The sequence below is a fragment of the Entelurus aequoreus genome, linkage group LG14, assembly GCF_033978785.1.
Source record: "Entelurus aequoreus isolate RoL-2023_Sb linkage group LG14, RoL_Eaeq_v1.1, whole genome shotgun sequence".
NCBI classification, from domain to species: Eukaryota; Metazoa; Chordata; class Actinopteri; order Syngnathiformes; family Syngnathidae; genus Entelurus; species Entelurus aequoreus.
In genome coordinates, this window is record NC_084744.1 from 42,355,168 (window position 1) to 42,369,542 (window position 14,375).

A 14,375-nucleotide genomic window follows, 5' to 3' on the forward strand; every position below is an offset into this window, starting at 1 on the left:
AAATGGAAGCAGAATGGAAGGCGAGGAGCTCTCAAAAAGTGCCGTGCATCCTCCCGCGCGGCTGCAATATGTCATTCATGTAAAAAGTGCTCTGCGCGGCTGGTGAAAATGCTGGGCTGACGGCGGCTCCAATGATCATTTATTGTAACAGCTTTATAAGGCAAATAAATAGGAGAGGGCTGTCAGTTGATGATGGAGGCGGCCTTCGGTCAGACGAATAATATCCAAGAGGAGTGAGGAAGTGTTCGTCCCTGGCTTGTGTGCCTCGCACAGCTCCTCGGCTTTGGCCCCTCGGGTCAAATTGACAGTCTGATTAATAAAATGAGCGCAACAGCATTTCCCTCTTCATTTAGGAATATTATTATGCTTTGATTCTCTATTGTTTCCCTCCCTCCCAGCTATGTCGGCCCTCCCTCCGCCTCTGCAAACCTTTATTGCTCCCCCCATTTATTTATTTTTTTTTTTTGCTTGCACAAAAAAAAAATTAACTGTGTTTTCTCTCTCCTCGTTTTAGATGAAGTCACAATATGCGTGCACTGCAAATTTTTTTTATACAACATATAGCTGTAAAACTATTCCAATAAACATATATGCACCTCCCTTTACACAAACAGTTATGTTTATTTGATGTTTCTGATCAAATTGTCCCTTGCATTGTTTACACTCTTGTCACATTTGAATGCCTCCCATGAAGTTAAACAACCTTGTAAGAATCTTGTTTCTCCAAGAGACTGTGAAGGCATCAGCAGATTATTTTCCTAACGTCCTATGGCGCCTCCTGCGGGTTGTAGTGTGCCTTGCAGCCATTTCTGACCCAAGTTTCTTTCATATCCTTTCTGTTACTATTATAATGTAAAATTATTAAACAGTAAAAAATTTAGCTGTCAAAAATAACACATTGACTCATGCAACATTGTCGCATTAATGGCTGCTGGTTGCAGGAGCTCTGCGCTCTTTTTGTGTTGTTGATGTTTCCGGAATCAGAATCAGAAATACTTTATTTAGACAAAAATTACAGGGAGACAGAACAGGATCGCTGACGGTTCTGCAAACTTCTGGCGCCCCTTACAAAAAAAGGTGAGAAACAGGTAACAGGGGTGAGAAAAAAATAAAATAAAATCAGTCTACTCCTGGGCCCAAGGGAAAAACAAAAACCTCATAGCCATAGCACACATAAGTATGTGTGTAAGAGGGAAACATCAAATAACACAAAGGACATTAAAGACATTAAAAGATCAGAGCTGATGCAACCGGCCATTTCTATATAGAGCTACAAAAAAATAAATAAAAATAAACAAATAAAAAAACACTGTGGTGGCCTCTGCAGTGTTCCACGCCATCGTCTGCTGGGGGTGGGGGGAGCATGGCCAGGGACAGGAGCAGACCCAACAAAGCAACCAAGAGAGCCGACTGATTTCATGTGTTTTTGGCCTTTTGGTTTAGGCCTCTCTGGGACTGCACTTTGCAACAAAGTGTGGCACTTTCGCGACTTCTGTGGTGCTTTTTGTGAACTTTTGGATCAGCCTCGGGGGAGCAAGGAATTGGGCTGCAGAGTCAGCGTTGAGCGTCAGGATGGACGTACTTCATGGAGCCCTGGCTGAATGAGCATGTATCGGGCACCTCGGTTTCTTTGGACGGATTCTTTGGACGGTATGTGGGCTCTGTACCGAGGATGACGTTGTGGCTTGTGCAGCCCTTTGAGACACTTGTGATTTAGGGCTATATAAATAAACATTGATTGATTGATTGATTGATTGATTCTCGCACATCCGTGTAGACTGGACATTGGCCGAGAGTTAGTGGGCAGCCTAGGACTTTGTAGGGTCTGTTCCTTTGTCTGGCCGTGCTGCCCCCCCTCACCCCAGCAGACGATGGCGTGGAGCACAGCAGGAAACACCGCAATGTATTTGGGTATTGAAATGTTTTTTGTTTTGTTTTGTTGTTTGTGCAATCGTATGTGGGCGATATGTAATATTAATTGCTAATTTAGTGTTGTTTCGTTGAGTTTTACTTTTGTAGCTGTATGTAGAAATGGTTCCACTGAAGTGGCAGCTGGTTGCATCTGCCGTGAGCTCTTTTAATGTGCTGTGTTCTTTAATGTTTCCCTCCTGTTTTCATTGTGTGTGTTTGACCTTATTTTTTGTGGTCTTTTTGTGCCTGCAACTACATTATTTCCCTACTGTGGGATAAATAAAGTCTATCTTATCCTATCCTATACTATCCTACCCTAACCACGTATAACAGGGGTCACCAACCTTTTTGAAACCAAGGGCTACTTCTTGGGTACTGATTAATGCGAAGGGCTACCAGTTAGATACACACTTAAATAAATTGCCAGAAGTAGCCAATTTGCTCAATTTAACTTTAACTCTGTTATTATTAATAATTAATGATATTTATCTTTGTGGAAACACTGATCATCTTAATGATTTCTCACAATAAATATATATAGAAACAGATAAATATCAATATGCAACACTTTATTTTTATATTTTCTCTAAGTGCACATTTTTCAAATTGAACATTTTCAAATGATCACTTCTAAGACAGTCTTGTGAAATCACAATATCCCATTTTAACTAGCTAGCCACTAACATTTTTTAACAAATCATGAATTACTTTGCACCATGTTTGTACAAATAATAACTCATGTTTAATACAAAAGTAAACTCTCAAATTTTTAAATCATGTCACACTTTGAACTGGACACCAAATCTGTTATCTGTTTCTTTGTCAGTTAGTGGGAAGCCTGGCATTGCATGCTGTTAACTAGTGTGTTGTACTCTGGTGTGTAACTTGACACTGCAACTCTGAGTGAGTCTTGCAGATGTGCATCAGTGAGGCGTGTTCTGTGTTTGTTCTTGATGAAGTTCATGTCAGAAAAGGCTGATTCACAAAGATAAGATTTTTCCTCATTGTTTGCGGAACCTTCTTAATCTTTTGGACATATTTTCACAGCAATCTGGCCTTAAGCTTAATTATGATAAATGTAAAATGTTAAGGATCGGAAATCTAAAGGGAACGTCCTTTCGAATGGAATGCAAAGTGCCTGTTTTGTGGACAGATGGACCAGTTAACATACTTGGTGTTGTTGTCCCAGAAAATCTGGAAGATCTAGGCTCAGTAAATTATGATAATCGACTAAGAAAGCTGGACAAAATTATGCAATTATGGAAAGGGAAATCCCTAACCTTGTATGGTAAAATGTCTATTGCCAACTCGTTAATTATTCCTCAATTTATTTATTTGTTTTTGTCATTACCAGCTCCATCACAAAACTTTAAGATTTATGAGCGGAGGTTCTTCGATTTTGTCTGGAACGGCAAACCAGAAAAGATTAAAAGAAAGGTTTTGTACAAAGAGTATGAATATGGGGGCCTGAAACTTCTCAACCTTGAAGCTATGTGTCTGTCTTTAAAAGCATCAATTGTTCCAAAGATGTATTTAAACATTGAGTGGTACACAAATGTCCTGTTGGACAAAAAACATGTACTGTATCAAAATGAATTGTATCCTTTTTTACAAGTGATCCCCTCCCAGAGAGTCTACTGGGAAACATGGCGGGGTTCATAAAGAAAACAATCCACTCATAGTGGTGTTTTCAATTTTATGTGCCAGAAAAAAGAGACAATATTTTGCAGCAGTTAATGTGATGGATTAGATTTATATTGCGCTTTTCTATTGTTAGATACTCAAAGCACTCACAGAGAAGTGGGAACCCATCATTCATTCACACCTGGTGGTGGTAAGCTACATTTGTAGCCACAGCTGCCCTGGGGTAGACTGACGGAAGCGAGGCTGCCAGTTTGCGCCTACGGCCCCTCCGACCACCACCTATCATTCATTCATCATTCATTTCACCGGTGTGAGCGGCACCGGGGGCAAAGGGTGAAGTGTCCTGCCCAAGGACACAACGGCAGCGATTTTTTGGATGGTAAGAGGCGGGGAGCGAACCTGCAACCCTCAGGTTTCTGGCACGGTTGCTCTACCCAATACGCCACGCCGTCCCAATGTGGATGAACTCTAATATTGTAATAGATGGAAAGCCTTTCTTTTGGAAAAATATGTTTGAAAGAGGAATCATTTTTGTCAATGATATTATCAATGAGAATGGTAAAATTATGATGAATTTAGAACTATGTATGGTGATGCTTGCTCAAGCTTTTCATTTTTATCAACTAACTGGAGTAATTGGGAAAAGATGGAAACAAATAATTAATTATGGAACTACTAAATTATTAGTTTGTAAACCTCTAATAAGAAATTCTAGTTGGCAAAAAGGAACTAAAATAAATAGAAAAATATATAATTTTTTATTTAATAAAGAAATCTTTGAAGGCTGCCTCATACAACACACATGGAAAATGGGAGGACTTTTTTGACTGCCCGTTGCCATGGGATGCCATATTCAAACTAATCTATAAAACCACTATCGATGTGCAAAATCGTTATTTTCAAATTAAAATTATTTATAACTTCTTACCCACAGGGAAAATGTTAAAATTATGGACTATGACAGAGTCAGATGATTGCCGATTTTGTTGTCAGGAGCCTGAATCCACCCTGCATTTGTTTTGGTATTTCATTGACAACCTGGTCTGTTGGAGATAAGGCCTTTTTTTAAAAAATAAAATAAAATAAGATAAATAAATTAATATAAAACATTTTCTTGGATAAAAAAGAAAGTAAAACAATATAAAAATAATTACATAAAAAATAGTAATTAATGAAAATGTTAGTGGACCAGCAGCCTATACAATCATGTGTGCTTCAGGGACTGTGTCCCTTGCAGATGTGTTGTCTAAGTTGTGGGAACCAGAATATTGGTAGCAGAAAGAAATAACCCCTTTTGTGTGAGTGGGTGTGGATGAGTGTGCATGGGGGAGGTTGTTTGGGTTGATGCACTGATTGAAAGTGTATCTTGTGTTTTTTCTATGTAAATTTAATTTAAAAAAAAAAAAAAAAAAAATTTTTTTTTTTTTTTTTTTTAAATTTTAAAATTTTTAGAACAGGCCCGCGGGCGACTCATCTGGTCCTTACGGGCGACCTGGTGCCCGCGGGCACCGCGTTGGTGACCCCTGACGTATAAACACAAATAAATTGCTGTATTTATTTTGGCTGCATGAGCTTTTTTACCTCAACCGCGAATGTTTAGCTGAAAGGCGCAGCAGGTTTCTTTACTGTAAGTGATCAGGTGACTGCATTTGAGTGCAAGGATGACTCCAACGCGTCCAAATGTTACTTTAAAATAAACCCAGGATAAAACTGTTGGCAAATTTTCAAATAAAAAAAATGTTGCTGTATGGCATTCTGATCAAAAATTGCATTGTGTCAAAATATTGTGGCCTTTTTAAGGTAAATTAAAAATGTTTACGCAAGTCATTTATTAGGATTAATCAAAATGCAAAAGTGTGATGAATATGATTTTTTTTTTAATATTGACAGCACGAATGAAAACACACATTTTTGTTGGGTACACTGCAACCATATTGTGGTCCTACATTGTAAACAATGACCGTAGAAATTACAGCAAGCAATTATTAAATGGAAACAGTAAAACACAGTAAAATCAAAAATAGATACTCACTGTAGTAAATGCAGTGGATTCCTGCAAACCAAGAAACAGTACACAACCTAAATCAGGGGTCGGCAACCTTTACCACTCAAAGAGCCATTTTGGCAAGTTTCAAAAATTAAAGAAAATAATGGGAGCCACAAAAAAAATTTTTAAATTTAAAATGAAAAACACCGCAAACAAAGCTTAAAGGCCTACTGAAACCCACTACTACCGACCACGCAGTCTGATAGTTTATATATCAATGATGAAATCTTAACATTGAAACACATGCCAATACGGCCGGGTTAACTTATAAAGTGCAATTTTAAAATTCCCGCCACACTTCCGGTTGAAAATCTCCTTTGGATATGATTTATGCGCGTGACGTCATAAAATGCACGGAAGTGTTTGGGCCCTATTGGACACAATACATAAAGCTCTGTTTTCTTCGACAAAATTCCACAGTATTCTGGACATCTGTGTTGGTGAATCTTTTGCAATTTGTTTAATGAACAATGGAGGCTGCAAAGAAGAACATTGTAGGTGGGATCGATCGGTGTCTTAGCGGCTAAGTACAATACTTACAGCAACACAACAAGGACTACTTACCCTGATAGAAGACGCCTAGCTGATGCTTGCCGCCAAACCCACGGATGAAGTCCTTCGTCGCGCCGTTGATCGCTGGAACGCAGGTGAGCATGGCTGTTGATGGAAAGATGAGGGCTGGCTGGCGTAGGTGGAGTGCTAATGTTTTTTCATAGTTCTGTGAGTTCCGGCTGCTAAGTTGCTAAATTAGCCTTAGCGTCGTTAGCAACAGCATTGTTAAGCCTTACCAGGCTGAGAATTTTTAACCGTGTAGTTACATGTACATGGTTTAATAGTATTTTTGCTCTTCTGTCTATCCTTCCAGTCAGGGGTTTATTTATTTTGTTTCTATCTTCATTTGAGAACGATGCTAGCACGTTAGCTCAGTAGCTAAGTGTGTCACCGATGTATTGTCTTGGAGATAAAAGTCACTTTAAATGTCCATTTCGCGTGCTCGACTCTCATTTTCAAGAGGATATAGTATCCGAGGTGGTTTAAAATACAAATCCGTGATACACAATAGAAAAAGGAGAGAGTACATAGTTCTGTGAGTTCCGGCTGCTAAGTTGCTAAATTAGCCTTAGTGTCGTTAGCAACAGCATTGTTAAGCCTTACCAGGCTGAGAATTTTTAACCGTGTAGTTACATGTACATGGTTTAATAGTATTTTTGCTCTTCTGTCTATCCTTCCAGTCAGGGGTTTATTTATTTTGTTTCTATCTTCATTTGAGAACGATGCTAGCACGTTAGCTCAGTAGCTAAGTGTGTCACCGATGTATTGTCTTGGAGATAAAAGTCACTTTAAATGTCCATTTCGCGTGCTCGACTCTCATTTTCAAGAGGATATAGTATCCGAGGTGGTTTAAAATACAAATCCGTGATACACAATAGAAAAAGGAGAGAGTACATAGTTCTGTGAGTTCCGGTTGCTAAGTTGCTAAATTAGCCTTAGTGTCGTTAGCAACAGCATTGTTAAGCCTTACCAGGCTGAGAATTTTTAACCGTGTAGTTACATGTACATGGTTTAATAGTATTTTTGCTCTTCTGTCTATCCTTCCAGTCAGGGGTTTATTTATTTTGTTTCTATCTTCATTTGAGAACGATGCTAGCACGTTAGCTCAGTAGCTAAGTGTGTCACCGATGTATTGTCTTGGAGATAAAAGTCCCTTTAAATGTCCATTTCGCGTGCTCGACTCTCATTTTCAAGAGGATATAGTATCTGAGGTGGTTTAAAATACAAATCTGTGATCTACAATAGAAAAAGGAGAGAGTGTGGAATCCAATGAGCCAGCTTGTACCTAAACTACGGTCAGAGCGAAAAAACGTTCATCACTGCCTCTCAAGTCCTTCACTGTAACGTTCCTCATCTACGAATCTTTCATCCTCGCTCAAATTAATGGGGTAATCGTCACTTTCTCGGTCCGAATCTCTCTCGCTCCATTGTAAACAATGGGGAATTGTGAGGAATACTAGCTCCTGTGACGTCACGCTACTTCCGGTACAGGCAAGGCTTTTTTTATCAGCGAGCAAAAGTTGCGAACTTTATCGTCAATTTTCTCTACTAAATCCTTTCAGCAAAAATATGGCAATATCGCGAAATGATCAAGTATGACACATAGAATGGATCTGCTATTCTCGTTTAAATAAAAAAAAATCATTTCAGTAGGCCTTTAAATTGCTTTGTGCTATGTTAACTAGGGGTCTCAGACACACGCGCCGGCACGCACCTTAATATGGAAATTTGATGTTAGTGCGGCAATATCAGGGCGTGATGGCACTGCTTTTAGCGCCCTCTTCAGTCTGCCCTAACAGTGTACCTGCTCGACCACATGTAGAATGCAGCTTCAGCTTGCTCAGGTAAGTGACAGCAAGGCTACTACTTCAACAGCCACACAGCTTACACTGACGGTAGCCGTACAAAAACAACTTTAACACTGTTACGTTACAAATATGCGCCACACTTTGAACCCACACCAAAAAAGAATGACAAACACATGTCTGGAGAACATCTGCACTGTAACACAACATAAGGGACGGCGTGGCGAAGTTGGTAGAGTGGCTGTGCCAGCAATCGGAGTGTTGCTGGTTACTGGGGTTCAATTCCCACCTTCTACCTTCCTAGTCATGTCCGTTGTGTCCTTGGGCAAGACACTTCACCCTTTGCCTTTGATGGCTGCTGGTTAGCGCCTTGCATGGCAGCTCCCGCCATCAGTGTGTGAATGTGTGTGTGAATGGGTAAATGTGGAAATACTGTCAAAGCGCTTTGAGTACCTTGAAGGTAGAAAAGCGCTATATAAGTATAACCCATTAATCATTTATCATTTATAAACACAACACAACAAATACCCAGAATCCCATGCAGCCCTAACTCTTCCGCTCAACCAACGCACAGAGGGGGGAGGGTTGATGTGTGGGGGGGGTTTGGTGGTAGCGGGGGTGTATAATCTAGACCGGAAGAGTTAGGGCTGCATGGGATTCTGGGTATTGGTTGTGTTGTGTTACACTACCGTCAGTGTAAGCTGTGTGGCTGATGAGTAAGTATGCTTTGCTGTCTCCTACGTGTGCAAGTAAAAGCTACATACAACATGTGGCCGGGCTGGCAAGCTGTTAGTAAATGCTATAGAGGACAATTACTGCAGTGCATTTAGGGCACGCCCTTTAATTAGTAATTAGAGTGTAAATAGGATTATAATTGCCCTTGGAGATTTCTTAGAGAGGCACTGAGATCCACAAGTCTCCTGGGAAAATCGGGGGGTCGGCAAGTATGCAGCTGAGCCGCGTCAGAGTGGTCAAAGAGCCGCATGCAGCTCCGGAGCCGCGGGTTCCCGACCCCTGACCTAAATGGTTGTAATGTGCAGAAAACACATGATTTAAATGTGAAAATAATGAACAATTGTTCAAATGCATTTGCAATTACCAGAAAATCACAAGTTTGCAATACCAAAAAATTAACTGTGTTATACTGTCTAAATCAGGGGTGTCAAACTCATTTTAGATTGGGGGCCACATGGAGAAAAGTCTACTCCCAAGTGGGCCGGACTGGTAAAAATCACAGCACGATAACTTAAAAATAAAGACAACTTCAGATTGTTTTCTTTGTTTAAAAACAGAACAAGCACATTCTGAAAATGTAGAAATCATAATGTTGTATTTATTTTTATTTTTTTACACTTACATGTTGCGGTTAATAGTATTCTACCTTTATTTATCGTTATTTATACTTTCTGAAAAAATTATGTGATAATGTTCATCAGTCAACTCATTGGTGTTCATCTTCAATCTATCAAGATAAAAAATAATATCAAAATCAAATTACAGGATGTTATTTATGTAGTTTGCTCATTTTTCTCGACTGATATACTAAGATCATGTGGTTTATTTCGTTACAAAGAATTGCTATTGTGACATCTACTGAACATACTTACAACAGCAGTTTCTTTCATTCAAAATGTTTTATTCATTTATATTTAATTTTTGTATTTAGCAAACTCATCCCACGGGCTGGATAAAACCTGTTTGCGGGCTTTATCCAGTCCGCGGGCCTTACGTTTGACAACCCTGGTCTAAATTAAATATTCTGAAGATTGTATATCTAAATGTACAACATAGGACTGTTAACCATTCAACAAAATTATACCTTAATTTCCACAGAAAGAAAAAGTTAAATATATATGATAATTTTCATTGTAAAAATGTTGTTTTCAAAGAAGAACATACTTAATTTAAGTGTAACTAAGGCCCCTTGAGACAGTCAACTTCTGCCACAAATGGGCGTTCTTGTGCTGGTGGGGATTCTCGTTTTTGCACACTGCGGAAGGCCTCTTTTTTAACATCACCCTGGACTTTCAAAATAAGATCTTGAGTCTCTAAAGTTTGCGTAGAACTAACGTAGAACTATAACTACAGTAAAGGCCTACTGAAATGATTTTTTAAAATTTAAACGGGGATAGCAGATTCATTCTATGTGTCACACTTGATCATTTTGCGATATTGCCATATTTTTGCTGAAAGTATTTAGTAGAGAACAACGACGATAAAGGTCGCAACTAGAGATGTCCGATAATATCGGCCTGCCGATATTATCGGCCGATATATGCGTTAAAATGTAATATCGGAAATTATCGGTATCGTTTTTTTTATTATCGGTATCGTTTTTTTTGGTTTTTTTTTTAATTAAATCAACATAAAAAACACAAGATACACTTACAATTAGTGCACCAACCCAAAAAACCTCCCTCCCCCATTTACACTCATTCACACAAAAGGGTTATTTCTTTCTGTTATTAATGTTCTGGTTCCTACATTATATATCAATATATATCAATACAGTCTGCAAGGGATACAGTCCGTAAGCACACATGATTGTGCGTGCTGCTGGTCCACTAATAGTACTAACCTTTAACAGTTAATTTTACTAATTTTCATTCATTACTAGTTTCTATGTAACTGTTTTTATATTGTTGTACTTTCTTTTTTATTAAAGAAAGTGTTTTTAATTTATTTATCTTATTTTACAAATTTTTAAAAAAAGTACCTTATCTTCACCATACCTGGTTGTCCTAATTAGGCATAATAATGTGTTAATTCCACGACTGCATATATCGGTTGATATCGGTATCGGTTGATATCGGTATCGGTAATTAAAGAGTTGGACAATATCGGAATATCGGATATCGGCAAAAAGCCATTATCGGACATCCCTAGTCGCATCTTATGGTCGCTGATAAAAAAAAGCCTTGCCTATCCTGGAAGTAGCGTGACCTCACCGGAGGAAGGACTCCTCACATTTGCCCATTGTTTAGAATGCAGCGAGAGACATTCGGACCGAGAAAGCAACGATTACCCCATTAATTTGAGCGAGAATGAAAGATTCGTGGATGAGGAAAGTGAGAGTGAAGGACTACAGTGCAGTGCAGGACGTATGTTTTTTCGCTCTGACCGTAACTTAGGTACAAGTGTTCATTGGATTCCACACTTTCTCCTTTTTGTATTGTGGATCACGGATTTGTATTTTAAACCACCTCGGATACTATATCCTCTTGAAAATGAAAGTCGAGAACGCGAAATGAACATTCACAGTGACTTTTATCTCCACGACAATACATCGGCGAAGCTCTTTAGCTACTGAGCTAACGTGATTGCATCGGGCTCAAATGCAGATAGAAACAAAATAAATAAATCCCTGACTGGAAGGATAGACAGAAGATCAACAATACTATTAAACCATGGACATGTAAACACACGGTTAATAATTCCCAGCTTGGCGAAGCTTAACAATGCTGTTGCTAATTACGCCATTGAAGCTAACTTAGCAACGGGACCTCACAGAGCTATGATAAAAACATTAGCGCTCCACCTACGCCAGCCAGCTCTCATCTGCTCATCAACACCCGTGCTCACCTGCGTTCCAGTGATCGACGGAAGGACGAAGGACTTCACCCGATCATCCGTGCGGTCGGCGGCTAGCGTCGGATAGCGCGTCTGCTATCCAAGTCAAAGTCCTCCTTGTTGTGTTGCTACAGCCAGCCGCTAATACACCGATCCCACCTACAACTTTCTTCTTTGCAGTCTTCATTGTTCATTAAACAAATTGCAAAAGATTCACCAACACAGATGTCCAGAATACTGTGGAATTTTGAGATGAAAACAGAGCTTTTTTGTATTGGATTCAATGGGGTACCAATACTTCCGTTTCAACGATTGACGTCACGCGCATACGTCATCATATATAGACGTTTTCAACCGGAAGTTTAGCGGGAGTTTTAAAATTGCACTTTATAAGTTAACCCGGCTGTATTGGCATGTGTTGCAATGTTAAGATTTCATCATTGATATATAAACTATCAGACTGCGTGGTCGGTAGTTGTGGGTTTCAGTAGGCCTTTAAAGTAAGCCATTTAAAGAATATTTGTCCAGGTAAGAAGTTGGTTAAGTTTAGGGCAAGGGAAAAGGGAAAGGACAAAGTTATAAAAAAAGACAAACTGATGTGTTTTTACTTTGAAGGCCGGTCAGGGTTAGATGGGGCTTGGAAAAACCCGATGTGTTTTGAGTTGTCCAGTGAAAGGTTGTACAAATACTTAAAAGATAAAATCCTCATGTACCTTTCACATGTCTTGGTATTTTGCAGATGCAAGTATTAGTGAGTTATAAAAAGAACGTGTCCAGTCATCATCACCATCTATTCCAAACCGAATCACATGACTTTGACCCTCAAGTGTATGAGGAAGGCACAGGTAAAGGTGACCTTGATATATCTGAGGAAATCAGTGATGTTTTTCTCAGAAATGTCTCCGTAATCTATATGAAATCACAAGGGCAGTTTCTAGTATTTTCTGCCACTATTCAGAACATTGTCGAGGAAATGCAAAATATTCATGAGTTTGGTGAAACTATTTTAAGAGAACAGTCTGATTGTAAAAATTGTTTAACAGTGATTTACTTACAATTTTTGAACAAGGAGAGTTCTGACCTTATGTTTATGTTGTAGCAACTTTTTCAGTGTGCTGAACTTATTATTTAGTCATGCATTTGAAATAATATGACCACAGAGAACACATTGTTTTTGTGCATTTGTTTTACTTGAGTGTATAGGTTAAAGTAAGTAAACTCACAGTAAACTCCTGATCACCAACATGGGGACTCCTCAAGCAGAAGCACAATGTTGCTTCTGTAAATAATTAAAGATAAAATTATTTTTTTTAATTTACTTTCCCTAAATATCTAAACATATTCATATTCTCTTCATGTCATATTATGCTCGTTCCAGGGCTGTTATTTTTAGTTTCAGTTTGTATCCAATCAGAATTCAGCTAGCTTATGTTGCCATGCTGTACCAAATTTGCCCGGGGCCTTCAGAATCAACAGTGCGGGCGTCTGTGCACTGTAAGTGAACTGGGACATACAGTTGATAGACAGTTGCAGTAGCCAATCAGATCACGAGTTGTTGTCAGTAAGGCCTTCTAGATGGCCTCACGTTAAACGTGACGTTTACGCGTCCTGTGATTGGATACTCATCGGGACTGTTAGCGGATGAATTTGAGAACACAGAGTTGATAGACAGTTGCGATAGCCAATCAGATCACAAGTTGTTGACAGTAGCCTATCCAAGTAGCCTGATGTTAACGAGACTGTGATTGGATACTCACTTGTCATTCCAAAGTGAGTATCCATTCACAAGGTTCAATTTAGCGTGAAGCCGAAAGTGTTAAGCCAGAGGTGTCCAAACATTTTCCAGCGAGGGCCACATAGAGAAAAATTGAAGGATGCGAGGGACACTTTTATGCATTTTGTATATGAAAAATACTCAAACCAATACAATGTAGGTGAACATATGCTAACATTTGAAAAACACTTATACATCTTAGCTTTGTGTTATAGATAACAAAGCAATGCAATCATTCATGATTATTTTAATAATGATTGTATTTGTATTTATGTTAATTGTGTTCTAAAGTAAGCTTGTATTTACTATTATTGCTATTATACGGTCAACTGAAACGCTTTTGAGGGCTTTAGTACACTCAAAAACATATCATGTCACACAAGAAATGTGTACACTTTTTCATCATGACAGGACACATGGAAATCATCAAAGACCTTATACAGTAAGACGCTCAGGTTGTCGGCCAGTTTGGTTTTCAGGTCCCATTTTTGAGGGATTTGGTCCCGTTGAATTTTTCATAGTTTTTTGTTCTACTTTGATTAATTGAGTTTTTTGTTCTAACTTGGGACCTGTTTAGTTTGTGTATAGAATGTGTTGCGGGCCAATAAAAATCGCGCTGCGGGCCGCAAATGGCCCCCGGGCCGCACTTTGGACACCCCTGTGTTAAGCCCTCTAGACATGAGATAACATAATGAAGAGATACAATTCCTTATGTTTTTGAACGGCGTACAAACGTGTATTATTTTATTTTTGCTCAAATTGTCCAATGAACATCGGTTCTGAACAAGAACATCAATGTTTTTTGGTTGTTTTTTTTAACGTTTTTGAAGTCCTTTTGATGATGCCAGAGGTTTAAGTTACTAAAATAATTAATATTATGCAAATATTTACTTATTGAAAAGAGTGTTTGAATAAAAAACATTTGTGACCCCAAGATGCAGGAACCAGGAGATCGAGATGCAGGAACCAGGAGATAGATATTCAGGTAAGAGTATTTATTACTCTCAAAATAGGAGGAAGCAGTCATACATGTAAACAGTCCCAAACATAATCAATCCCGAGCACTGAGGAA

The 14,375-nt window shown here is 38.9% G+C and overlaps 1 protein-coding gene across 2 annotated transcripts in view; it reads right to left on the minus strand.

Annotated features, from left to right (window-relative positions):
* Positions 1-14,375, minus strand: part of lnpa (limb and neural patterns a) — a 176,751-nt gene that overhangs the window by 45,574 nt on the left and 116,802 nt on the right. The gene's annotated exons all lie outside the window — the stretch shown is intronic.